Here is a 24926-nt window from a genome sequence, read left to right as displayed (position 1 = left end):
AGRCTCGAATCCAGTCCCGTCACCGAGCAGTGGCCGATGCACTTGATATTAGACGTAACATGCACTTTCTTGAGCAGCAAGAGCAGTTTGAATCTTCTCAGGCTGAAGAAAACATAGGAACCAGAGCACGGGCTGTGCAAGGTGTCTAGCCATGTGCAACAGTATGAAGCAAGTTTTTGAGGCTTTATTTATTTTTAATTGAATTGACTTGCTGATTTGGCGAGTCTTAGAGTTTAGCTGGACATTCAGAGCCATGCTCCTGGACTTGGGCAACTGGATAGCTTAAGTCCTTGATCTAGGCCCTTTTTCTGTCRTTTAAACAACTGATGTGAACATCAGAAATGAAGCAACTTTTGCCATTCTCTGTATAAAGTATTTTTACATGCCTTCTAAATACTTTCTACACTGCAGATTACTTGGACAAGGTAAGCTCATTGCAAATGCGATGAATGAATTTTAAAGAATACGCAGGCAGGACTCTACAGATGAGAAGCATCAAAGGCATCAGAGAAATCAGTTCCCTAAAGGCCTCCAGAAACAGAAGTCGGACAAACTCTGGGGCGGATTTAAGCATGGCAACACGCACAGCAGATTTTTACGGCCCAAACTAACAAGTTGGACTCACAGTCCAACCGGATTCCAGAAAACAAAGCCTCTGATAACAACGTAAATACATTTAAAATCAAGCTTCATGAACGAGTGACAGTATTTACAGGCAGCTGATGAGATTTATCAATTACTACGCAACTCCTGTTGSCAAGGGTGTCTACCTTACAGTACAACCACCCCTTTCCAACACAGCTCAGCCAGCTAGCTGTAAGAACCTGTTCCTTACTACACCCAACAGCAACAGCCCAGAACAGCACGTCGGCCTTATCTGATTGCGGATAACCCACGCATCTCAGCTTGCGTTTTTTTCAAAACCTTGCTTGGCCTCAAGTCAGTTCAACAAACGGGGCCAGAAACACCGATTTCCAACCCCCCTCCACCATAACCGCACAGCTTTAGAGCAAACTTTTTTTGCTCATGGGTAATAAAAGCATTACCCACCTGCTGCTCCTCCAGCATGAYAGGCAACGCATGAGCTAATCCAACCCGGAGAAGTCTGGCACACTGTAGTTCCCCCTCCTCTTCCTTGTCCCCTAATCCTGGAGACACTCTCTTAGGAGGTGCTTTATTCTTTGCTCATGGCAAGAGGGGAGGAGGTTTCTCTTCAGCTTAAATCCACTGGACTACATTACTTTATCGACCAGCACGAAAAGCCACGCCAGCAGCAAACACCCACCCGCTAAAGAGAAATCTGTAAATAACTTTGCTCCTTACCTCCCGGAAAAAAAAAGGCAGTTTCAGGGGAGAGACTTCTCCTGAACAGCCTTTACAAGCACCAGGACCTTGCGTTAATGATTTATCCGGTAATGCCYGTAAGCAGCCGTTTGATAGAGACTTGTTTTGTTATGATCCGCCTCCCTTTCTCAGTCTGCTTAAGCAAATCGATTGACAAATGAGGTAGGCACGGTATCAGCTTTTACCTGAAGGAACTTAAAATTAAAAAAGAAGAAGAAGAAGAAGGAAAAAAACCYTCTTTTTTTCCATCAAAGCTTGCTCTCCCCATCCTGGTAAAAATATATACACAAGTATTATATACACACACACACATTTTAATTATATACTATATATATATACACACACACGCACACAAAACCAGCCACTCCAGGCACTGTTTTTTTGTTTTTATGCAAAAGTCTAGTGACATTTTAGTTAAATTCATCACTATAAATCTAATAGAAAGCTTACAGATGAAAGTATTAAGTTCAAAAAGAGGTTTAAGATGAGAAGGAAAAGCGGTCATGTCCGAAACCACACAAACAGGATCCCATACAGGCCCTGGAAAGGCTCGGTTGTGTATCTGTTTAAGACCCAGCTTASGGATGAAGTTATATTCCTGCTTCCGAAGGTTATTCGGCTCACTGAGGGGATTTCTGTGGTTTCCCAGAGCAAAGCCCCGTGACTCGCCRCTTGCCCGTGCAACCAGCGCCTCCTTCCTTTACAACCGAAGGATCCAGGGGTTTTGCGAGGCAGTTGACACGGCGGCGTCCGGAGCACGCCGCCGTCGCACGGAGCTGGCTCGCCCTCTTTCCAGCCGCTAAAAAATCACAGGAAAAGAGCCTAAAACTACAGCGCTGCTTCCCTGCTCCTGCGTTTTCACACGAGCGATGACTGCAGTTTCCTATCGCTGGCAGCCTAGCTGGCTTTTATTTGGTGGCTAACCACAAGTTTGAGCGCTGCCTTAAAAAAAAATAAATAAATAACATAGCCCAAAGCAGGAAAAAAAAAAAATCGCATTTTAGATCTCATTGTGTTCCGGTCCCTTCCAGCACACAGACGCTGGCCCTTGGCCCAAATCTAAACACGCTTTTTAACCGAAACAGCGTCCTCCAGACCCCGAGAGCTCCTCGCTCGTGAAAAGTCAGGCGGCAGGTATTAGCAGCCGACTGTTTAATCCTTTCGGTTGTTGCCCACAAGCCAGACGTGACACTTAAGGCAAGAAAAGGGCGAGACGGGGACGAGGCCTTTAACCAGCTCGAGGTGGCTTTTGGAGCCCGAGCTGTTTGCCCGCGTCGCAGCCCAACTTCCTTCAAATTAAAAGTTGCCTTTCAACTTCCTCTGGGCTATCAGCGCCGGAGCCCGGCTTGCTGACGGTCCCTTTTTCCGCTCTTTTTGAGCCCAGAAGAGGAGTTTCACCCTCTCGGGAAGCTCCAAAAAACAACCCRCCGAAAGGTTAGTGGGGCGCGATGTGCGACCGAGCCGCCGCCGCTGCCGCTCACCGGCTGCGTCTTCCCCAGCTGCGTTTGCTCACCTCGCCACCCGCCGAGTACGTCAGCCGCCGCGAGGAGGAGAAGGAGGAGGAGGAGGAGGAGGAGGAGGAGGAGGAGGAGAGAGAGAGACCGGGAAAGCCAGTTTAGCTGGAGGGGGGCCCGCGACTTCCCCGGGTGCAACGAGAGAGCGCGAAGGCCGGGGAGGGCCGCCGCGCGTCCCCCGAGCGGCCGCGGGTGCTCACCGTGGTGCGCCACGAGTCAGCCCAAGCAGGGCTTTTTTTCCCTTTTTTTTTTCTTTTTTAAAATAAACAGTTTTGAGATCTGCAGGGGAAGGTCCTACCACGCGCAGCCCCCCCCCCCGGACAGGAATACAACACGGAGCTGTCAACTGTCCGGGAGGTTTGAGGTTTGCCACCGTTTCCTACAGTGGGGGGGACCTTTCAAGCTTGCTCCGGTTTTTAACAGCAAAATAAAAATTGATACATGTAAAAAAAAAATATATATATATATGTTTTATAGTAGCAAAATTCAAGACTAGCGATTCTTTGGCATTTAGTCCAATAACCTAAAGGAAAGCCTCACGTTGCTATCGCTTTTGAAAGAACGGAGAAAGCGCTATGCTACGAAATGGAAGAGTTAGTGCCGAGAGGAAGGATTCATTTTTCAATATACGGGTATCAGGGCTTAAATTCTGCCTTTAAAAAAAAGTGCTCATATTTCACCACATAAAAACAAACAAACAAAAACAATAATGAAGTTTTTGGTTGCAAAGCCCCAGCACGAGTTTACTTGATTGCCTTCATAGCCCACAGGGTGCCAGGCGAGTCAAACGGCTGCAACCAGCAGCAAGTTTCTAAGACCGTTGTCCTCCCTAACCTTCATCCCGGACAACACACCAGGGACTAGATACATATAGCCCTGGATGAGCTGGCCTCTCCTAAGCACATAAATATGTACATTACTATCGCATTAATGACATCCTGCCAATAAAAATGGAGTGGAAAAGCTGAACAGCAGAGGAAGGCGTGGAGCTTCCCTGACGAGCACGAGAGGGGGACTGAAGGATGTCTACTGGCCAGCTCACTGCAGGAAGGCGGTGAGATCCAGCTCAGAGCTGCTCGGTGTGTTAGGGGCAGGAAAGGAGCTCTTCTTTAACAAGGAAGGGAACCCCAACGCTACGATTTCAGAAGATACATACTGATATTCATATATTCAACATGCAAAATTGACTCTGATTCTGGTAAAATCCCCTCCCCTTTTGGTACATGACTTTGTCTGACTTGTCACCTCCATATAATTCAGTACAAAATGCAATACAGAGCAGACCAAGGCCACAGCTTGGAGACACCGAGGGGAGCAACAGCACTGGCAGAATGTTCTCCATGTCCATCCAGACTTACGTGAGAGCAGAGTGTGCACAACCTTCTGGCAGCTGTAAGCTAAGGGATATTGTCCAGAAGTGAATTCAGAGCCATATTAAGTGGCCTGCTTTCACTTCATGGATGAAATAATGTGGAAAAAAAATAGACAGCAGCATTAACTAAAAGCACCATCAGGTTTTTTGAACTCAATCCCAGAGACAGCGCTTGTTGCCAGTAATACCTAGGAATCTGCAGAACCACATTGAAGAACTACAGAGTAGAAGTACTTTCAGAAGCTGCATCCGGAAATCCCTTCATACTAACGTTGTCATACTGGAGAGTAATATTTTTTAGTAAGAGTAGTATTTTTCATAGATATATGCCTCTGGCATGGCCCACCAATCCTTGCTCCTGACAGATCTGTAGACAGCCAGATAGCCAGGTATCAAATGCTATAATGTGTTTATGATCTGCTCCTCCACAAAGTAAGGAGGCCAAAAGAGTCCATAGGTTTGTCACTAACCTTCAAATATTTGGAAGGAGAGAGGCCGAGAGAAGGCATTAAGAATAACTCATAGATTCTGAAAGTTTTTAAGCTTACCATGTTACTCTGTGACGATGTAACACGACTGACTTGCTGGCAAGGAGCTCTGTAGAAAAGGACCAGGGGGGTCCTGGGGAACAAGTTGGCCGTAAGTCAATAACTAGGTCAAACCACATCCTTGGCTGCATTAGCTGGAGTGTAACCAGCAGGTCAAGGGAAGTAATTTTTTCCCCCTACCCGCCACATGTAGACACTGTGTCCAGTTTGGGGTCCTAACAGTAAGAGAGATGTTTGCAAACTGGAGCAAGGCCAGTGTAGGGCCACGGTGATGGTGGGGCTGGAGGCCAGGGCATACGAGGAGAGGCTGCAGGAGCTGGGCTGGTTCAGCCCAGAGACAAGACGACAAAGGGGGATCCAACTGCATCTTCCACTGCCCAAAGGGGTTACAGAGACAACGGGGATGGACTGTGCTTAGCACCGGAGCCCTTGCCACAAGCTGCAACATGGAAAATCCCAGTTAGCCCTAAAGAAACAGTCCTTCCGTGTGTGTGCAGTGCCAACCTGGGGCAAGTCTGTACTGCAAGCAGTGGGGGATCTCCATCCTCGGGGATTGCCCAGACGCACCTGGACACAACCCTGAGCAACCTGCTGTAGCTGCAACATTGGCCCTGCTGTGAGCTGGGGCTGGATTTCCCAGCTTTTCCCAGCCAGATTCCCAGCTTTGGGGGGAGAAATTCTCACATGTGGCCTTCAGCTGCTTTGTAATGTAATAAAGGCAGTGTCAGTGTGACTGCTTTCCAATTTTTCATTCTTGCTTCTTCAGTTAATTTTCAGGAATATCATATCTCTTCCTGGTTCTGATGAAGGATGCCGAACGTCAAATAGTACTTCTGCAAGTGCCAATTCAAGGAGAACAGAGCGAGTATCTTAATGTCTTAGTGAGCCCAGCCAATTCCCATGCTTTGAATTAATAAAATAAAGTCTTTTGTTTTGTTTTAAAAATCAACAAAAAAATCATTACATTTAAATGGTCCTTAAAAAAATCCCAGTGAGATTTTAACACGGAAGTTGTAAAAACATTATTCTTTCCCACCCTTTCTCAAATAGTTTTGCTCTTAAGAATTAAAGAAAAAGTGCAAGTTCACTCCTCTTTTCTTGCAGATCACCTTTAATATGGGAGCTGGCAGACCCTGGCTCAAGTGAACTAACTATCAGATCTCATTTTTCATACTTCTTTTTAGAAAGGTTTTTAACAGTGAGGCTGTATCTTCAGCAGGCCAAAGAGTCATGTCCAACTCGGTTAATTTTATTTTAAGTCTGAAGACAGACTAAAAGTGTGGATCAACAGTGAGCCACTGGCAAGCTCGCTCTTTTTTTTTTTTCCTTCTTTCAGCTGTCTTTGATTAAATTACCTCCAAAACACTTGAAAGATCCATTTGCCAAATCTTGTCCTGCTTTCTTGAGGAGATTCTGGAGTAGAACTGGTAATTATTCATTACCTAAAGAATTTCTTAGATGCCGTTCTGTCGATACCAATTCTGTCAGTTCTGCCCATTAAGCATAAAGATGAGGAATTAGAGGATTAATTACAGGACACACCACAGGCCATGAATTCCTCACTACACAGATGTCACCCGTGTCTACTTTCAGCCAATATGCATCTAATGGGATAGCAGAATGTGGTTGGTGAGGACAGTGGCCAACTTATTAATTCACCTCTGACATTCACATGTCTTCATATTTGACAAAAATGCTCTTTATTGCTCCAGTAGATCTTATCTTTGCAACTCCTTTTCCCAGTGATCCATGATGGATTCAATGACCTCAAGGCAGGTAACAAAGACAACCCTGTTTTCCCATGAGTGAGGTGGGGCGAGAAGGGAGAAGAGAGGACAGTTCGACTAGTATTACAGGTAATTTAAAAGTGAGCTTTGGAAACACCTTTTCGACATGTTTAATCATTATGCATTTAAATACTGCGTGTGTCCAGGCAGATACAACTAAATACCACATACAGCCTTAAACAAATAAAGAGAAATACACTTAATGAATTTTCCCAGAGTATTTGCAAGGGGTTTTTTTGGACACACCTCAGCCAGGACATATTTAGGCAAAGAGTTAGAAGAGAGCGAGTAGTGGTTACATCATTTTCTTTCCATAGGGCTGAGTATCTGGGAGCACTGATTTTGGTTAAATTGCTGTTGCTCTGCTTCATCTCTACCTTCCCACACTGTGCTCGAGTACGAGCACGACAATTACCATAAAAACGCCTAAAGAGGAGAGACGATGGCTGAGCCTAGCTACTTCTTTCTTAATCAGGATATGAGCTATGTGACAGGACACTAAATTTCAGGTCACTTGCTAGCTCTACAAACAAACAGCCACCACCTAGCTTCAGCACAAACGCTTCCTTGTGAATTTAATTCAAACAGCGCATACACTGGCTCGAGAACATCCTTCCAGAAGCCTCGCTGGGGAAAGGTCTTACTTGCCTTGACAGCTTAAATCTGCCTAAATGTTAAAAACAAATGTCAGAGGAACTAAATTATATTAGCCGCATCACTTTTTTCCTTCTACATCAATAAAGAAAAGACATACTGCCAGATGAAATCCAGCACTGAAGGTAGGAAGAAGGTCTAGTGCGCCTAAGAACACAACCCATCTCCACATCACTGAGCTAACTCAGCTCCGAGGTCCAAGCACCACAACACAGATGAAGGAAAACATCAACCCAGTATTAACTTTTTGGTCATCACTGCACAAAGTTTTGGGTTCCATTAAGCAGCACAACAGGAAATATATGGAATTTTCAGCCACGACAGCTCTTAGGGATGTATTGCATTCATATGCCACTACACTACTTCCAACAGAGCTGCAGAAAAGAAACAAAAAGCTGAACTATACGAAAATATTTTCATGTTAAAAGAGGAAGGAAAGCCTGGGATGCCCGACTCGCATAAGAAGCAACAAGTAAAAATAAAATTAAAAAAGTAAATAGTACAGACAAAGTAGCTTTATCTTCTCTGCTGCTAAGGAGCAAGAAACATGTCATGAAATAGAAAAGTGGTGATTTTAAGCAATGCACTCCTCTCCCCTTAAATTACCAAATGGCACTTCTTTCAAAGTACAGCTTTAATGAAAAAGCTATAGTCTTGCTTTTCGAGGAATTGTTTGTACAGGGCTTAGCACAGAGGTAAGTGTGCTGGCTTGGTTGCTGGCTACCGAGGACAAGTATCACCACAAGGCAAAAGAGCATAAGAGTTCAAAGACCCATTGCTTATTTAGAGGATCAACATCTTCGTTTCTACCAGACTGGATATATGTGAGCGATATAAATCCATGCATTAACCACATGCCAGTCAAAAAACATATCCCATTGAGAAAGTATCCCAAGAACATTTTAAGGTTTGTTTGTTTTCTGTCTTTTTTTGTTTTCCCCCTTCAGATCATCTGATTCTGGCCAATAACATATCAAAATAAATGCACTACAGAACTATAAAAAGGCTAATCAGATCTCTGTTTGCTTGAAAATACTTTAAAACACTACGTTCATCAACAGCTCAAGGATAACTTTTTAAAAGATTTGAAATAAATAGCCCATTCCCTTCAGAGTGAGGCTATTTGATCTCAACTCCAATGTGACTGCTCATTTGAAAGGAAGCATTAACCACCGCACTTAATTCTGCTTGAAAAGCATCAAACCCTCTACTCCACTTAGCAGTTAAAATCACAATAAGTTGCATAACCACTTCCAAATTGCTATTTATTGTTGTGGTTTCAACTTTTTAACATCCTCCCCCCCAAACAAGTTATCTAGTTTACAGTAAATTCACCGTGCAATCTGCAGACTTACACACATCCAGAGATGCTGTGAAGGCAACAAATCCCATGTCCTCAAGCTTATTGCTTCTTCCAGCTCCAAGCTGCTTTTTAAACCACTTCTCCTAAGCTGCAATTCCGTCGTAAAGAAAATAAAAAATTGAGGACATCCTTAAGTTTTGATTAGAGACCTTTCAGCATATTTGCTTTATGATCCATAAATGAAGCTTTTTTTTTTTATTAATGATGTAAAAAATCTCTCATCTCCGAAATAAAGCTGTTCTGTTATCACTGATCTGCACTGTCTTTCCAGATTTGGGGTTTATGCTTCTTTTCAATATAATACGATCTTAAATAAGCCATTAGTTTAAAAAAAAAAAAAAAGTGCAGTGGACAGAAAGATAAATCTCTTATTGTTCCTATAGAGCGGCTTAAAGGGAAAAACCCTGAAATATAGTTCACCTACATTATAGCATTAAGAGCCATTACAACTCCTTCTTTGCAAAAGAGTTAGGAGTGGACAGTTGCTTTTGAAACTGAAGAAGTTTCACTAAAATTACCTTAAGGTTGCTGGAATACTGTGAAACACTCTTCAGCTCTAGCAATTAAGTTTCCAGAGAGGAATGCTGTGTCATACAATGTATGACTCAAGGAGTAATGTCCGGAGGAAACCACACTTTTCTTTCTTTTCCTATAAAAAGCCTATCTCGCTTCTAAGTTTAACCAAATCACCTGAGCAAAACTCTTCCAAGAAAAAAAAAAGAAAAAAAAAGGGTTATTAGAGCATCGCTTCCTTGAACGTGTGTGCTAGAGGGAATGTGTATTTTAAATCTCTAGCTAAGATGATGATTTTCAGCCTACTAGCAAACAGGTATCTTCTGGAAATCGAGATGAAAAACTCCCCCTGTTCCTCCTTCAGAAGTGAATTAAGAAATTTGCTGTGTTGTCATATTTGAACACGTGTTTGTACTTTGACCTCACGTTGGTTTTGCAACCTCTCGATGCTTTGTTTGGCTCCAGGATCTGTCCTGGGCAGCTCCCAGTTCACTCCCCTTCTTTATCTGAGCCTGCATGCAGTCACGGGACTCCACTAAATTGCAACAGCTCTGAGGAATCAAACACCAGCTCATTGGTGTGTGCTAGCTGCATCTGAAAGCTGCGAAGAGGATGGCAGAAGTACCAGTGGGATCTCTGCCCATCGCGGAGGGCCTCCACAACACCAGATCTTTCACTGTAGATGAAGAACTACACCGTTTGCGTTGCCCCAGCCAGGTAAACAGCTTAAATCTCAAGAGCTTTCATCTAACTGCAATCATCTTTATGCGCAAAACCGGTCAATTTGCTTGTCACACATATTTCCCTCGGCTGCAGGGTGTGTACATCCTTCTGCTGTTTCTAGTTAAACATTGCAGTTTCTTTTTAGATCATCAGTTCAACGCATTGATTTTCTCAGTGGTGGCTCTGCTATTAGAAGCTCAAATTCCACCGTGGAATGCAACTCCCAGCACTTCTTTAGAGAGGAGAGTAAAGAAAAAAAGGGGTAGAGCACCACATTATTACAATTCACTTTCAAAAATGAGATGTGCACTGAGATACTCAGTTCAAAACAGGTATTTATGATTGCTGTGGTCACATTTTAATCCAGAAAAAGTGAAGCTTACATTAAAAGAGACATTAAACAAAACAACCTTTTCGACTCATCATCTCACCCATGGGAATGTTTTTCACACTGCAAGGACTTATTCACACGCGACTTCAGCCTGTGTCCAGGTAGAGCATCCTCAGCTTCTGAAGTGCCCCTTCTCTTCTTTACCCACTTAGCTTTTTCTCTGAGAAGACTCTTTACTCAAGTGTGTCAAAACCCTCTAGGTAAAAAAGTTACATTGTAAGAATGTCCCTTTTGTTATACTTCTTCCTAAAAAACGAAATTTCAGCTCAAAGGCCTCTGTTTATAGGCAGGCAACAGACGGTTTCCTTGCCAAATACTGCAATGATGCACACAGATTGGGAACCCTGTTGCTTTTTGCACAGAAGAGAGAGTTTCATTGTTATTTGCCCTAAATCTTGCTACAACACTGTTGTAATGATCAATGTCGGATTCTGCTGCCCATCCAAGGAGCAATAAAGAAGCTTTCAGGAAAATATCCTCACTGATTTAAAATATAGCTGACCACATACAGCAAGTCATTATGCATAAAGGTGGGCAAATGAAGCCAAAACGTCCACGCTTGTGCTTCTGCGGAGCACTGCAAGTCAAATGCATTTCCTTTCAGAAAATAAAGGAGTTTGTATTGAAAGGACGCTTCATTAAAGCACAGAACTGCCTGCTTGTAGGCCTGCTGAGCAATCCCTGTTTTAAAACAGTGAGATTTGAAATAGTCTTCATGCTGACCTCTATGCAAAGGAGAGGCAGAGACATAAAAAGACTTGAATATTTCCTCAGATCTCCTCTATTCTTTTGCAGCAGCAATGCACCATTCTGCAAATACCAACTTTATGCTCCATTGACTCTATCTCTTGCTGTTCAAAGGAGAATCCGAGCTGCTTATTAACCTGAAAGGCCTAAAAGGAGTCGACACTTTCCAGTACAAGCGAAATTAACAGCTTAAAAAAGATGCAAATAAAGAGTTAACATGTCATTGTGTTTTGTGTTAAGGGCCAACAACAGGTCATTCGGGCTCGGAGGGGGCTTGTTCCTGCCAAAGATGAACCAATTCATTCTCTACATCCTGCGTATTTGTATGCAAAAAAGGTCACACAGAATACAAATCAGAGAAATCCAACTCCTTAATTTGCAATGTATTTTCTGCGGCACGTCACCAGGACGGAATACATAGGTTTAACTATCCCAAATATATAACCTGCACCCGCTGTTCAGACATGCAACGAGCATCTTCTCTCTCATAGGATTAATGTACACACAGGTACCAAACCAAGAAGGGTTTGTACCTCACTTGGAGACTCTGAAGGTGAAACACAAGTCGGCTATTAATTAATCACTGCCTCCCGCTCCCTCTTTTTCCTAGGTGACTGAAAGTACTGGCAAACACTTAAAGGTTAAGCTGCACCGACTCAGACATATCTGCCCATCCAATGCTTTGACTCATCAATAAACACGTTGCGGATGAATACTGCAAATTAAGACTGCAAATATCCACTTCCTCCATCCCAAAGGCAAGGGCACTAATAAAACAGAAGCGATAAAAAGCTCTTTGTTAAGACCGCATGGCGTTACATCCTCAATATCCTGTGTCAGCGCGGCCAGTGTTATCGCCGTTTTACAGCTGGGCGAGCGGCGTGACCCCATACTCATGATACATATCCTCCTCATGCAACTTCCTCCCATAGCACATTGCAAATGCCAAAGGTTTACCGGGGTTCAAAGGGCGATCAGATGAATTCAGACCAATAAAGAAGAAAGTCTCATGCTCAGGAAGTCCGAGCCGTTAATCACTAAAGGCTTGAAGAGCTGATTGGGGAAGTATGTTTATATGCCCCTTTATCTACGCTCCTCCCCCAAAAAGAGCAAACATACAGCAATGCTACCACGGGCATGACACAGTCTTTTTTTTCTTTTTTCTTTTTGGTATAACCCAATCTGACTGTTCTTATGTTTCTATCAATGACCAAAGTGAGATAAAAAGAGGTCCCAGTTCCTACTTTTGTGCTGGCCCGTTAGATCTTGTTTTTATAACCTTGGCCATTATAAGCGAGATGCACACGAGAAACAAGAAAGGACAAAGATCAAAGCGCCTGCTATTCAGCACAGCCTTTGGGCTCCTGACCCAGGAGGTTGGCTTTCTTACAAGGTAAGTGTATAACGCTTCCTGCAGGAAGCATTACTTTTGCTGCAGAAGCAAAGGATATAATCACAGGAAGCAAAACGTGGCGACCTACAGACATGGAAAATATTAGAGACCACATCAAAAATGATAAAACATCAGCACTTCTTCTATTCCAGTCTGGTTGCTTAACGCTTGTTAAAACTATGGGGAAGGCACTCATTAATACCACACTGATTCCTAAACCAACTATCCTTGTTACCTGTGGTTGCTCCTATTTAGTTTTCACCCTAATGGAAACTTTATTAGTTAGTTTTCCCTCTGGTGAACACACTCACAGATAGGGCAGTCATTTCCTCTAGTCCAATTTATTCCTACAGGAAAAGCAAGCATCAGCTCTGTCTAAGCATTAAAAATTACCATCCACCAAGACCATTAAAACTCTGCTTCCTAGCATAAGTATCCCCCAAAGAATTCAGCATTCACTGACATCCCAATTCATGATAATTCTTAAATGTACACTTCGCTATAAGCACCAGAATTTGTCCCTTTGACTACAACGCTTAGCACCAACCTCAACAGGGACCTTAAAGAACTTCATCCTGCTCCCATTGAAGTAAAGTCTCATCAGCTTTGACCACAGAGGTATTGTGCACCCCGGGCAGAAGCAGGAGCCTGCATTTTTCAGCAAATCTTGAGTTCTGCTTAAATGTGGTATCCATTCACACCCATTGAGGTTTGATGTAAACCAACTTCTCAGGAGTCATGTATTTTAGAAGGTTGAATGTGCGCAGATTTGATTTGCAAGTAAATACTCTTCAAGTGGCAGACACATTTTGACTTCTTACTGATATGATTAATTTTAATGACCAAGAATATGTCTGTAGTCTATATATAGCATTACTAGTAGTTTCTCTAGTAGTTCTCTCAATACCGAAAAAAAGCTTAAGTATAACTACACCATAGCATACATAGAACAGCAATTGCTAAATCAAGCCATGGTCAAACATGGTCAAAAACCCCTCACCTGGCAAATGTCACATATATTTCAGCTGGCATTTATTCTGTTCACACTTGTGCTTCTTTTTTTTTTTTAAACCACCAATCACTAAGCAAAGACTACCGGTGTTTTTTCAGAACATTTACCAGATCACATATATTTCCACAGGGCAAAGCATTGTGCCATTCTGCACTCAACACTGATCTTGAAAGTTCCATACGATCAAAATAGGGAAGAGGGGAATCTTTCTCCTTGATAAACTGTAGCCTCTCAATTATTCCCAGGTGGATTATCCAAGCACAGAAATACTGGAGCTGATTGCGTGCAGACTGGGCAGGTAGATTTATATATACAATTTTGGACACTGCCATCCTTCCCTTGCTCTCGGAAATTGGAGTCATAGGAAACGCACATTTTTTGGTAGGGATCTTTCTTAACGACTCTCAAAGGATGGCATTACTTGGATATTATCGTGTTGCACAGCAAGATTTCCTAAATAAGAAAAGATCAGTCTTTTCCCTACCGACGCCAGGGAGCCCTATTCCAGAACAAGATTTCCGCAGCCCTTCCGCTGACTGTTAAACTAGCTACGCCTTGTCTGAACAAAGTCACTTTCAAAGCTTTTAGCCCTACAATTACAGTTCACAAAAAAAGTAATTCTATAATGAGTTTATAATATCTAACACAGTAAAAAAAGAGTAAAGGTACGTGTTTGGGCCTTCCAGAGAGATGGACTCACTTTCTTGCCCTGTCCACTTATATATTACTGCTAGAGACGGAGATGCTTGGTGACCTGCACTTCTGCAAAAACGTAGCACCTAAACATTCATTTAGACATTTAGCTTCACATAGTGAGTTTACAAAATCTTGGGACATGATGCATGAGTTTCTTTCTTCTGCAGCTCACAAGTATATTGGGAGCAAATGCAGCTTAAGACATACCAAAATACTTGTACCTAAACCAGACATGAACTGTCTAGTTTTGTGAAATTCCCTACGACCTACTCTCAGTCTATACAGTGATAGAGTTTTCACCTAAATTAATAATTTTGATTTATACTGAGCACAATAAAAAAAATGGAATAGCCCCCTATGCAATCCCTTAAGTTCAGTTTCATGGGGGGGTTTCTTAATTAGTTAAACAGAGAGAGGCCATTTACCTTCGCAGGCTTACTGTCCTTTCCAGGCGATAATCTTCTGTGACTCTTCGGGCCCCCCTTCTCTCTAAGAGGAGGAGAAGAAAAAAGGAATGCTTTTATCTTGCACGTTTGGTTTCAGTTTGGCTCAGATGGATCGATTTCTTCCAAAGCAAACACTCCTGCAACGTCACAGGGTATATATAGACACACACACACAGAGGAGAATGAGAAAGAAATAGAGCCCTTCCGTAGCTATTCAGTTACACTAGGAAAGACGTAAGCAGGGGAGAACATGAGACAGAAATAAAATCGGTATTTTTCTACAGCTATATGCAAAACATTGACTCAGATGATAGAGCCAGGTTGAACGTTTCCAGATGAATACCGCATTCATCCAATTAGGAAGTCTTCTACATACTCCTGGCTTTGCCAGAAGACGTGCTATTTCTGTTTGGCACACACTGCCACCCTTGTAGTTTACACTCATTTCTGCATGTCCGGCTTACTGGGGTTCAACAAAACTACAGCCAATTCACTCGCAACACTAAGATAAAATTGTTTTGCCGGTTGACTTGCCCATCCAAGGTATCATTTAAGAGACAGCTCAAATAAAAACAAGAGTTCAAAAGAAGCACCTCAGTCCTGTCTAAGCTGCCACCCATGTCAGAAACCCACAATATCCTCGTGTGGACAGATCACACACCAGCTCGGCAGGAGACAACACGCTGTAGCTCATTCTCGGGTTTGAGATTCAGTTTCCGGTACTTGCTAGCTCACCTCTGCTACAGTTTGGCTCAAACTCTGCTTTTTCAACATGTCTTTTCCTCCTCTGGCGACACAGGGGTCAGAYGCTGGGGACGCAGACGGAGCACTCTGAAGAAGTTTCTCCAGCCTGAACAGTATCGCCCGATTCCTTACATCTCTCTCACGGCCTCCGTCTCCCTCAGGTCTTTCCCGTTTCCTTTTTTTGAATTGCACCTTTTGATGAACGTGCTTCCTCACCCATGCCTTAAAATACCCCCAGCTCCACGAATGCTCTTGGTGTCGCCTCCCAAAGCTGGAGGAAGATTCTTCTCTTTCATAACAAAGCAAGAAGATTCAGATGTGGACACCCTTCCGGTTTACTATTGAAAATCTTCATTTGCTGGTATAAGAGAACAGAAGTCCTTAAAACTTTGCCTTTAAGGCCAAGAGATAAATTAAAAATAAAGCAGTAATTATTTGAAATCTCCAGCATTTCCTGTTCCTACAACTTGAAGTAGTCTGGCAAAAAAAAAGGCCAGTGGGGGTTTTCACTAACTGAGGGAAGTAGAAAGTGGATCCTATCTGCTGAGATCTCACCCTAAAGAGAAGTTCAGGAACAGGGAACTTTCTATAGGGAATTCAGGCTTTTTGTACAAAACGTCAAGATAAAGCACGTTTTTATCCAAATGTTAGCGCACTGGTCTTTACTGGATCTCAGTTTAGCACGCCTCCTTCTCCTTTCCCTCTCTTTGCAAATAGATCAAGCACTTTGGGGGCTGGGAAGGAGAGCACAGCTGAGATACACCACGCCAGCTGTCACGTTTGTGGCCAAAGCGCTTGTGATCCCTTCCCAACTCTTCCCCCAGCAAAAAACCACTACAGTTTTTAAACAGACTTGCTGCTTGTGTTTATTCACAGAGATTTAAAGCCCATTCACGAGTCTGGCTTTTTGCCCCTGCTATTTTGCACTGTTAGCCTTGTGTCATCGAGTCCACTGCAGAGAGCTCCAGGTTGCAAGGGGCTTCTGGAGGTCAGCCAGCCCAAGCCCCTGCTCAAAGCGGGGCTGACTCTGAAGCTGGATCAAAGCTGCATCTTCTGGTAGGGCCTTCCTATCACTGTCAGCAATGCTATGTTTCCTACTGGAGCTAGGGAAGGTTTTTAGGGACTATCCCTCTGTTAACTGCCAAGATAGATTTTAGTACAGTGCATGAAATCCAAAAGAGAGAGCCCCGAAGCAATATACATTCACTCCACCGATCTCCTGGTCTTAAGGATGGTGCATATTCTCAGATAAACTAAAATGTTGTCTTTAGAAATCCCGTAGCTGTGAACATGAAAATTAGACCAGCATCTGAGAACATCAAAGCAGCTCGTCCTACTGAGATTAAGGAGTTAGCTTCTTTTCACTTGTAGCACTCTCAACACGCACAAAAGCCCATTTACATGGCGCTTTTCTCTTGGGAGGTATAATCTACTGTTTCATACTGAATTAAAACCAATAAAGCAGAACCGGCTAAACACAGAAATAACTACGGCATTCTCTCCGGACTTGTRAGGGAAAAGAGAGGATGCTAATTACAGCCTAACTCATTTCCTCACTGCCATAAAAGCATTATCAACTGCTTCTTTAMAATGCACATCAGCACGGGCGCTTTGTGAAATCAGGGATTTCAGTTCTCCTGAAAGGAGCTGAACAGCACCCTCAAATAAGAGCGTGCTGCTCCAGGTGCTGCAGACCAGGTGAGCCTCCTCGCTAGCACCTCTCTGCTGTGCCCATCTCCCCTGGGAAAGAGTGAACRCAGTCTGTCCTTCATAACCAGGCGGTTCTTGGTTACTCTTGGTCAATTCGTTTGCTGTTTAAAGCCACTATTAGTGGTCACCACCACTAGAAAGCCATCCAATTCAGGCTTGAGGCAACCAGGGGAAGTCTCAGAAAGGGACTGCTATTTATATGCAATACTGCCACGAATTGATTTCAGGAACAGAAGTATATTTTACCGCATGCAAGCTGGTAATACTGAGCTTCTGTGTTTATGTTTCATCTTTTTGATACACGAGGCACTTCCAACTATATTTAACGAAGGAGCAGTTCAGACTGTTTCTAAAGAGTCCCGTGTAACAGGTCCCAGGGCTATTTACTGATTAAAGAAGACACTGTCAGGCCCCTCTTGAAAGTGTTTGGTGGTTTTGTATACAGTAACCTGCTTGCAAAGCCAGTTGCCTTACGCTGTAATAGAGCAGCTTTTCTACAAGAGTCGCATAGCAATAAGCGTCCAAGCCATGACATGCCAGCAGCCTGGATGTGACATTCAGACATAGCAGCTGCTTTGCAAAGCAAAAAGAGTGGCACAGGGATGTCCAGCACGTTGCTGGTTTGTTAGATCCACCCATGAAGGCAGCCCCTAGTGTCGCTGCTAACAAAATAATGACCCATGTTTTGCTGAAGTTGTAGGATATTAGAGAAAAAATACAGATATAAGAAGATATAAGGAAATATAGATACACACATGTATATGTATATCGAACCAAATGCTCGGGGAAACAGTTAGGCAGCCAACAGGGAGCCTGGACTCTCTCCTGCCCCAAAGATATCAGAGGGCTCCAGCTGAGACAGCCACGACCTCTCTCCCCATACATATTTTCTGAGTGGTCCTGATAGACTCCCCTAAACAGAAGTAGGTAAACATTTATACCAGCCTTGAGTGCAGCCGTCACCCCTCTCTAACAAAATATTAGGTAAGAGCAAATACCTGACCAGATTCGTTGCACTCCGAGCCGCCATGCTAAGGAGTTGTGCTCACTCAATTTATCTTCGGTGTCCAAAATGGATCACTGCTTTCCAGGGCTTTCAGTTCTAAAGGACAACTGACCGCTGAACATTTACTGACAAATGTTTATTAGGGGCAAAGCATTCTAAATTTAACCTCTGGGTATTTTTAGGGCCAATAAAAAAAAAAGACCCAAAACCCAAGAGACCAAATAATCCAAACACATTTTCTCTCCTGCCTGTGCTATTTTAAAAAGCTGCTCTGAGTTTCATGGATTTTTTTTTTTCTTAAATCACTGTTTAACTTCTTGTGGTGCAATTTATTGCTTCCAGTACAAACTCTGATCCRACTGTGCAAGAAAGCAAGCCTGTAAGAAAGGAAGGAGACATGGGTTGCCATGGAAAATCACAGGTTCCTATACATATCCTTCACCACTAATACAACCCCCAGTGGGGAGCAGAAGCCCCTATTGCTTTGCCTTTCCATGGCAAAGGCTGTGGGACACCAGAAATAGATAGACGTTCCCCACTCCCACCAGGAGTTCTGGATTAAACTTCTCCAAGTAAAAATGTTCAGGCTTATATGGGCTCCCTCAGTCCCTGCAGAACTGTTTCATGTGTCCAGACTCTCCACAAATGTTCCTGGGGTGCCRAAAAACTTCTCCTCCAGCCTGCATTTCATCCTCATGCATCAGTGACAGCTATATTATTGTGCTTCAGCAACAATTTTCCTGCTCGGGCCCATTGCTTCCATTTCCACCAGCAAAAAAAGAACATAAAAACCTTAGCAGGTTTGCACAGGCCCTACAGACAAGGCTGGCCAACTTTCATGGAAGCACCTTTAGGACAGACTCTTTACACAGCTGGTATTATCTGCAGATGTTCATTGCAGTAGTACATGAGGTCTTGCCATGGACTAGAACTAGTAGAAGAAGAGAGGCTAATCTCCCCAATCCCGCCACTGATTATTGCTCTAGAGTCAGTCTGGTAAYGTTGTGAAACACCGCCGATGGCAGCCAAATCATTTAAGATAAGCTTCAAGTTACAGACTTACGTTCCCAGGGCCTATAAGGACAGACCGAAGCTGGGGAAGCAAAACAATTGTCCAGTGGTTTTCAACCGCTTTTCTCTTAAAGCCTTTAAAGATTTCTCAGTGGAAGCACAGTTGCCTGTAGAACAAGATGAAAATCTACYGGACAACGGATTTGTTTTTCTTTATTATCCTTCCCATAGAGGTAATTCTTTAGGTGTTACCCAAAGAATCCAGAAATCTAGGAGTGYGTTTTGAATAGCTATGAGGACAATAGGAAAAAAACAATAAACAAACAAAAAAACAAACCGCAATCCTTCTGAGAGGCAGCTGCCTAAAAGGACAAGCTTCACTTGTGGATAGCACGGTGCTGTTGCCAAAAGGCTTTCCCCGCTAATTCCGACCACGTCAGCAAGTACCTTTACTCCTTGGCCAACTGTGCCCAAAGAAGCAATGAGATGCAGCATTCCTGGGTCTCAAAATTTTGGCGCTCTTGGCTGTACTAAAGCCTAGTTCTCATTTCTTCCAAATTACCATTGGTCCAAGTGACTTGACCTTGATTTAGCTTCTGTCTTCACCCCTACAAGCTCACAGGGAGCACACACACTGATGGAGTCCCACAAACTGAATGACACATCTTTGTATACTTCCTAASCCAACAGACTCTTCACTTTGAGCCAGACATGCTCATTATTATAATAGCTGCCTCTGGTTTTGTTCTACCTGCTACATGAGCAGGCGTTTTCTTGCAAAATAGAAACTACCCTATTCTAAGTCATGRAGGCAAAGCAATCACAGGTGATGGTCCTGCAAGGGGAAGCTTACCTTTCCCTTGATCTACAACGCAGAAAGACTGCTCTCTCGGGAAACCATCCCTGCCTATTGGGATATAAAGGAATCCTCTCCTCCTCTCACTACCCTAAAAGGTGACCGGCAGCCCTTTACCTTTCACATTCAGAGGCTCCTGTGCTCTCTCTTCCTTGACCATCTACAAGGTCCTTCTGAACTGGGCACAGGGAAGAGCAAGGGGAATGGCACAGGGACAGCACAGGATGTATGTGGGAGCCTTCAGGAGAAGCGTGGGCAGAGATGGTGGTACAAGAAGGTCTGCATTCCCACACGCTTATCTCCCGCAATATTTGTCTGCAAGGAAGTCCTTCTGTATGGCTGCATGTTGCCTGACAAACAACTATACATGTGATATTACGGAAACAACTCAGTCATCGGACTTCTGCCAGTCATCTATAATGTGTAACACCATGACAGGAAGGTTTCCTAGCCAACACATTGCTTTCCCAGCAAGGTGGTTATACTGTGTTTTATTAACTGGTCAGGTTTCTGAGTTTTATAGCTATTTCCCAGTTAATTATTTTTGCTTCTGGGCTTTCATGCTGCTGGAACAAGCAAGGTCAAAAGAGGCTTTGTGTTTCCGGTGTCCTCCCCTCCACCCACCTCCAAGCAAACAGTACCTGAAACCAAACTTCTCCTCCCAAGGAGATTTTTTGGCTAATGCTGTTATAGAAAAGCAAGCTACTTAAGGGATCTCTACTTGGTCATTTYGTAGGTGGACTGAGCTACGATGGCGATGCAGACATACTCCCAGGCACGTCTATGGCAATGGCTGGTAGGATGCAGCGGTATACCCATGACTCGGACATCCTGAAAACCCAAAGGCATCAGACAGTATTCCCAATTTCACAACTGCTCCAAGCACCAGATGCCCACAGAGGCAGGCCCTTCTCTGAGCCTGTACCTTAGCCCAACGCGTGTTACCGYAAGAAACCATCTCACGCCAGGCTAACGCTGGGGGCTAACCGAGCTGACCCCTTCGCTCTAGGGACTTCCCTTTGCTCCACTGTTTTCTAAACAAGGGACGGGACCATGGCAAATCTCCTTGGAGAGAGTATGTTAACACAGGCTTAACTCAGCAGCTAGAGATTCTCATTTCCTTAGCCATTTCCTATCCATGCTGTTGTTAAGGCCTCATCTTCCCTCTGTGTCATGAGCTGTAATCTCATTGCTGAGGACAGTTTCATTTGTTTGGAAGGTTCCTCCTTCCTTTTCGTTAATCCATAAACCTACGTACCTACAGCTCCAAAAATAAAAAAAAAGCTACCGCCGACAAAGACCTTCACAACAAAGCAAAAATTTAAGTATTGTATCATCAACAGCACTAACAAAGTGCAACAGTAAAAATTTTAAACGAGCCCAGGGGCTAGGTCATTAGACCTAATGCCGGTTAAAAGTTACCTCCCTGACAAGTTAAAGCAATTTCTCAAAAAAAGCGTCACCGGCTCGTGACATTTCATATTCAGTTCTCCACTTAAAGACTCCATATTACTCAATTTCAGATTCAGTTCTCCACTTAAAGACCTCATATTACTCAATTTGCCACATATCACCCAGGCCTGCTTCCTCCAGCTCCAACTGTCCTCGCTACAGTTACAACCTTTGGTTTCCTCGAGTGGCAACTTTGTTTCTCTCCTACAGCTCTAACTCTTTTAGTTGTATTTTGCGCAAGATAATGTAGATAAAATAGTGTATTGTTAACCAGTTAGAAACAGCAATTTAGTGTGTAAAAGTAATCATTGAAGGCAGCTGATGAAACACTGCTGATAAAAAGTGTGAGGAACAGGAAATACTGGAAGTGAAATGCACAGATGAGTTAGACTTTCAGTGGGCAAAAAGAAAAACAAATGACTGCTAGGTAGCTCAGATACAGTTTTTAATCTTATCGAGATTACGATATAATCCAATTATCTTCTACACATATTCAATATCCYGCACTTAAAATGATTTAAGTAATAAAGAACTGGTAATAGGGTCGCACCCCTCTGGCACTGAASCCAGGTCCGCACAAGTATTCCCATCTCCAGACGATCTTAACCCTCCTGCCTCTGAAAATATGTATGTTTTTCTGTCCTCACCGGAGAACTTTCTATTATTTGTTTCAATAATCTTTATTGGAGGACTTTAAACTTCTGGCCTTTCCTTTTACATTTGTTTTTTGTTTCCATTTAGTACCCACAGTCACCAGCTGCATATGCTTCGTATCTTTTGCATTGCCTCACTTTTCCATATCATACTTGTATTGCACCGTTCTTTACTTGCTCGCCGTATTGCAAGTTCAGATCTTTTCCCGTAGCACAATTYCTTCTCCCCTAGCGCCTTAAAAGCCTAGTCTGCTTGGGAAGAGCTCCTTAACTCTTTCAGTTCCCAACCAGTGTTTTCAAGGTCAACACTATTACCCAAATCAGAGAACAAAAACCACGTATAGCATGTAGGCTTTTTTTGAACCGGCTCAGCTGCAATGTCTACTGCCAGAGGTTTCTACTAAATGAATCCCTGCTTTTACCCGTTTTGTTACAAGTCTTTTGGAAATGCAGGCGTTCTCTCCCTGGACACGCTCACAGACACGCACAAACGCACGCTCAGTACAAGCGGTTCTTGCACACGCTTTCACGCTCGGAAAGGTATAGCATTTCTTTACACCTTGAGGTCAAAGCTGCTGCAATTAGTAACGAAAATAACGGCCAAATTATTATTCTGCCTAAGCAACTCACGATTAAATCATCGTAATTATGCAGGAAAAGAGTCAAGCATGACTTAATAAACTCTCGCTGACTCCCGCTGTAAATAGACTCGCCTTTTTCCTGGAATTACAGAAGCGGGTTTTTCCCCACCACCACCACCGCCACAAGTAGGCTATTGTTTGTATTTAACCATGCGGCGCTTGGGATGCAAACACACAGCTCAACGTCAGCACGCCAGACTGCAAATAAAATGTAACAGAGGGCAATTCAGCCCCGCTACAATACCAGCAGCGCTCCGGATTAAAAACCTGCTCTGAGCATGCAGAAAATGAGGCGTACCCTACTTTGGCACGTCTGCAAAAAAAAAGGCTGAGCCCGTACCTACCGGAGCGGTCTTGTAATACTTGCAAAGAGACGAGCGCCTCCGCGCACGCTGCGCATCAAGATGTGACAAATAACTGCTTCGCCGCCTGCGAAGTGCAAACAACCAGGCGGCTCGGCTGCCCCGAATCGAGGAAGTCCCAAATTGGTCGCGACGACAGCTACGTCTCTACCTCCCTCCCCTCCCAGCAACGCCCCAGCCAGGCGCACGGTCGCGGCGCGTCCCGAGGCGCCGAGAGCAACCGCTCGGGCGCACCGACGTGAGTCACCCTTAGGTACCTGCTCGTATCTGAACTCGGCAAAGTGCTGTTTCATTCCTCCGCTAAGGAAAGGGAAATTTCGGAAGCTCGCTTACAGCCGAGGCGAGGGCAAACGCGAGTCCTGCCACGCCGCAAAACTTCGCCGCGCCGTCTCCGCCGGCGACTGTGAACTGCAGGCGAGTAAAAAAAAACCAGCCCTTGCTTTCGGTTCCAGAAATAGGCTGGGTTGCTGAAAGCTGTTTCCTCCCCCAAACTCCAAACCCCTGATTTGCAGGGCAAAGGAATGTATTTAGCCAGATTTTTTCTTTTTTTCTTTTTTTTTTTTTAACCAGGGTTTGTACCAGGTACGCTTGCGAGCGCTTACAGAAAGGCTCCAGAAGAATTTGGAATAAGCGCGCAAAAAGCGGTTCAAAGTTTTGCGCGTACGACTGCAAAGACTATCCGCGCTATTTAAATTAGGCGAGGAGCTACCAGATTTGCAGTCTAGAGCTTTCGGGTGACCGCTGCTGTTTTAATATAATACAGTTAGCTGTGGATATTGAGGCATAGAATAGAAAAATCAGTTTAAGTGATATATTAAACAAAAGAATTCTAAATAATACCGACGCGTCCGAATGCAAAAGGAAGAGCTTTCTCTGAAGGCATTTAAGTCAGATCTTTCTAATTAAAGATGCAGTCAGTACCCGCACATAACAATTCCGAGATTAAAAATAGTCTACGGAGGAAAAAAAAAAGGGAAAAATGAAAGCATTTCATCTAACAAGTTTCCAGCAGCAAAGCCCGTGTGAACTTTAAGATGTGAATTGCAAATTTAGCCTTGGAGAGAATTTTCCCCCTGAACCCAACAGATGCTTGCAGGATATATCCTCGGGGTTTCGAAAAGTTTCTCAGATTCAGCTTGAATCTTCCGAACGGCAAATGGACAGCAAAAGCCACCACCAAATACCTCCTGCACGTTCAAAAGTTAAGCGGGGTGGCATTTTTGGGGGGGTTGGGGGGGAGAAACAGGTGCTTTGGGTTTTCTAAAAAGCCAGTGCAGGTTGCCGTTCTGCAAAGAGGTGGCGAAAATACTGCAACTTAACTGTCATCCCTCGCGAGCAAAGGAAATCTAAGCCCCCCGTCCGGTTAGTCTATCCGGTAGCAAAGCAACAAGCTAAAAACGAAGGAAAGGGAGAAGTTACCATGGGAGACCAAGATGCGTCACTTCTCTTGGCTCTTGCGGTGCCACGTGACTTGTTAGCCACGAGCGCCGAACTTAGCAGATGGGATTTAAAAAAAGTAAAAAGGTCTCTAAATTATATCAAAGTTTTAGCTTTTAAATCCCGTTTGCTAACCACTTATGGCTACGGAAATACAGGCAAGCAATAGCTTTATCTATAAATCAAACTATCTAGAAATCTACTGGCAACTATGTAATAAGCATCGGCCTCCCAACCGTCATCTTCTACACTTTTTCAGTTCCTTATGGTAAATTTAGTCAAAGTACATTCAGAAATACTCTCCTTACTATCTTAAGACTTATCTTTTTTTTTTTTTTTTTTTTTTACAGGAAGCAAAAAAGGTGAGTAGTTTCCACCTTGCTAGCAAACACAAAAGCAGCTACTTCACACCAGCAGACGTGATCGGAGACCTCAAGAGATAGAGGAGATCAGGGCAGGGACAAATTACGTTGAATTTGCTCTCCAATTTATCGCATGGGTCACCAAAGCCATGCCTTTGGATACAGCCTGTTCAGAAGTGAAAATTTTTT

At 43.6% G+C, this 24926-nt stretch overlaps 1 protein-coding gene across 6 annotated transcripts in view; it reads right to left on the bottom strand.

Annotated features, from left to right (window-relative positions):
- ASAH2 (N-acylsphingosine amidohydrolase 2) overlaps window positions 1-23283 on the bottom strand; it is a 92344-nt gene extending 69061 nt beyond the window's left edge. For all 6 annotated transcript variants that reach the window (XM_026080840.1, XM_026080861.1, XM_026080904.1 and 3 more), the window contains exons 1-2: window positions 23196-23283; window positions 22921-23005 (exon numbers count right to left, since the gene is read on the bottom strand). The gene's annotated coding sequence lies outside the window, so the exon portion shown is untranslated. The remainder of the gene's footprint in view (window positions 1-22920; window positions 23006-23195) is intronic.
- Window positions 23284-24926: the final 1643 nt, after the last annotated feature.

The sequence above is a fragment of the Apteryx rowi genome, unplaced genomic scaffold (assembly GCF_003343035.1).
Source record: "Apteryx rowi isolate R43461 unplaced genomic scaffold, aptRow1 scaffold_116, whole genome shotgun sequence".
NCBI classification, from domain to species: Eukaryota; Metazoa; Chordata; class Aves; order Apterygiformes; family Apterygidae; genus Apteryx; species Apteryx rowi.
Note: the sequence above shows the minus strand (reverse complement) of the source record. Positions and strands in the feature narration are given on the sequence as shown.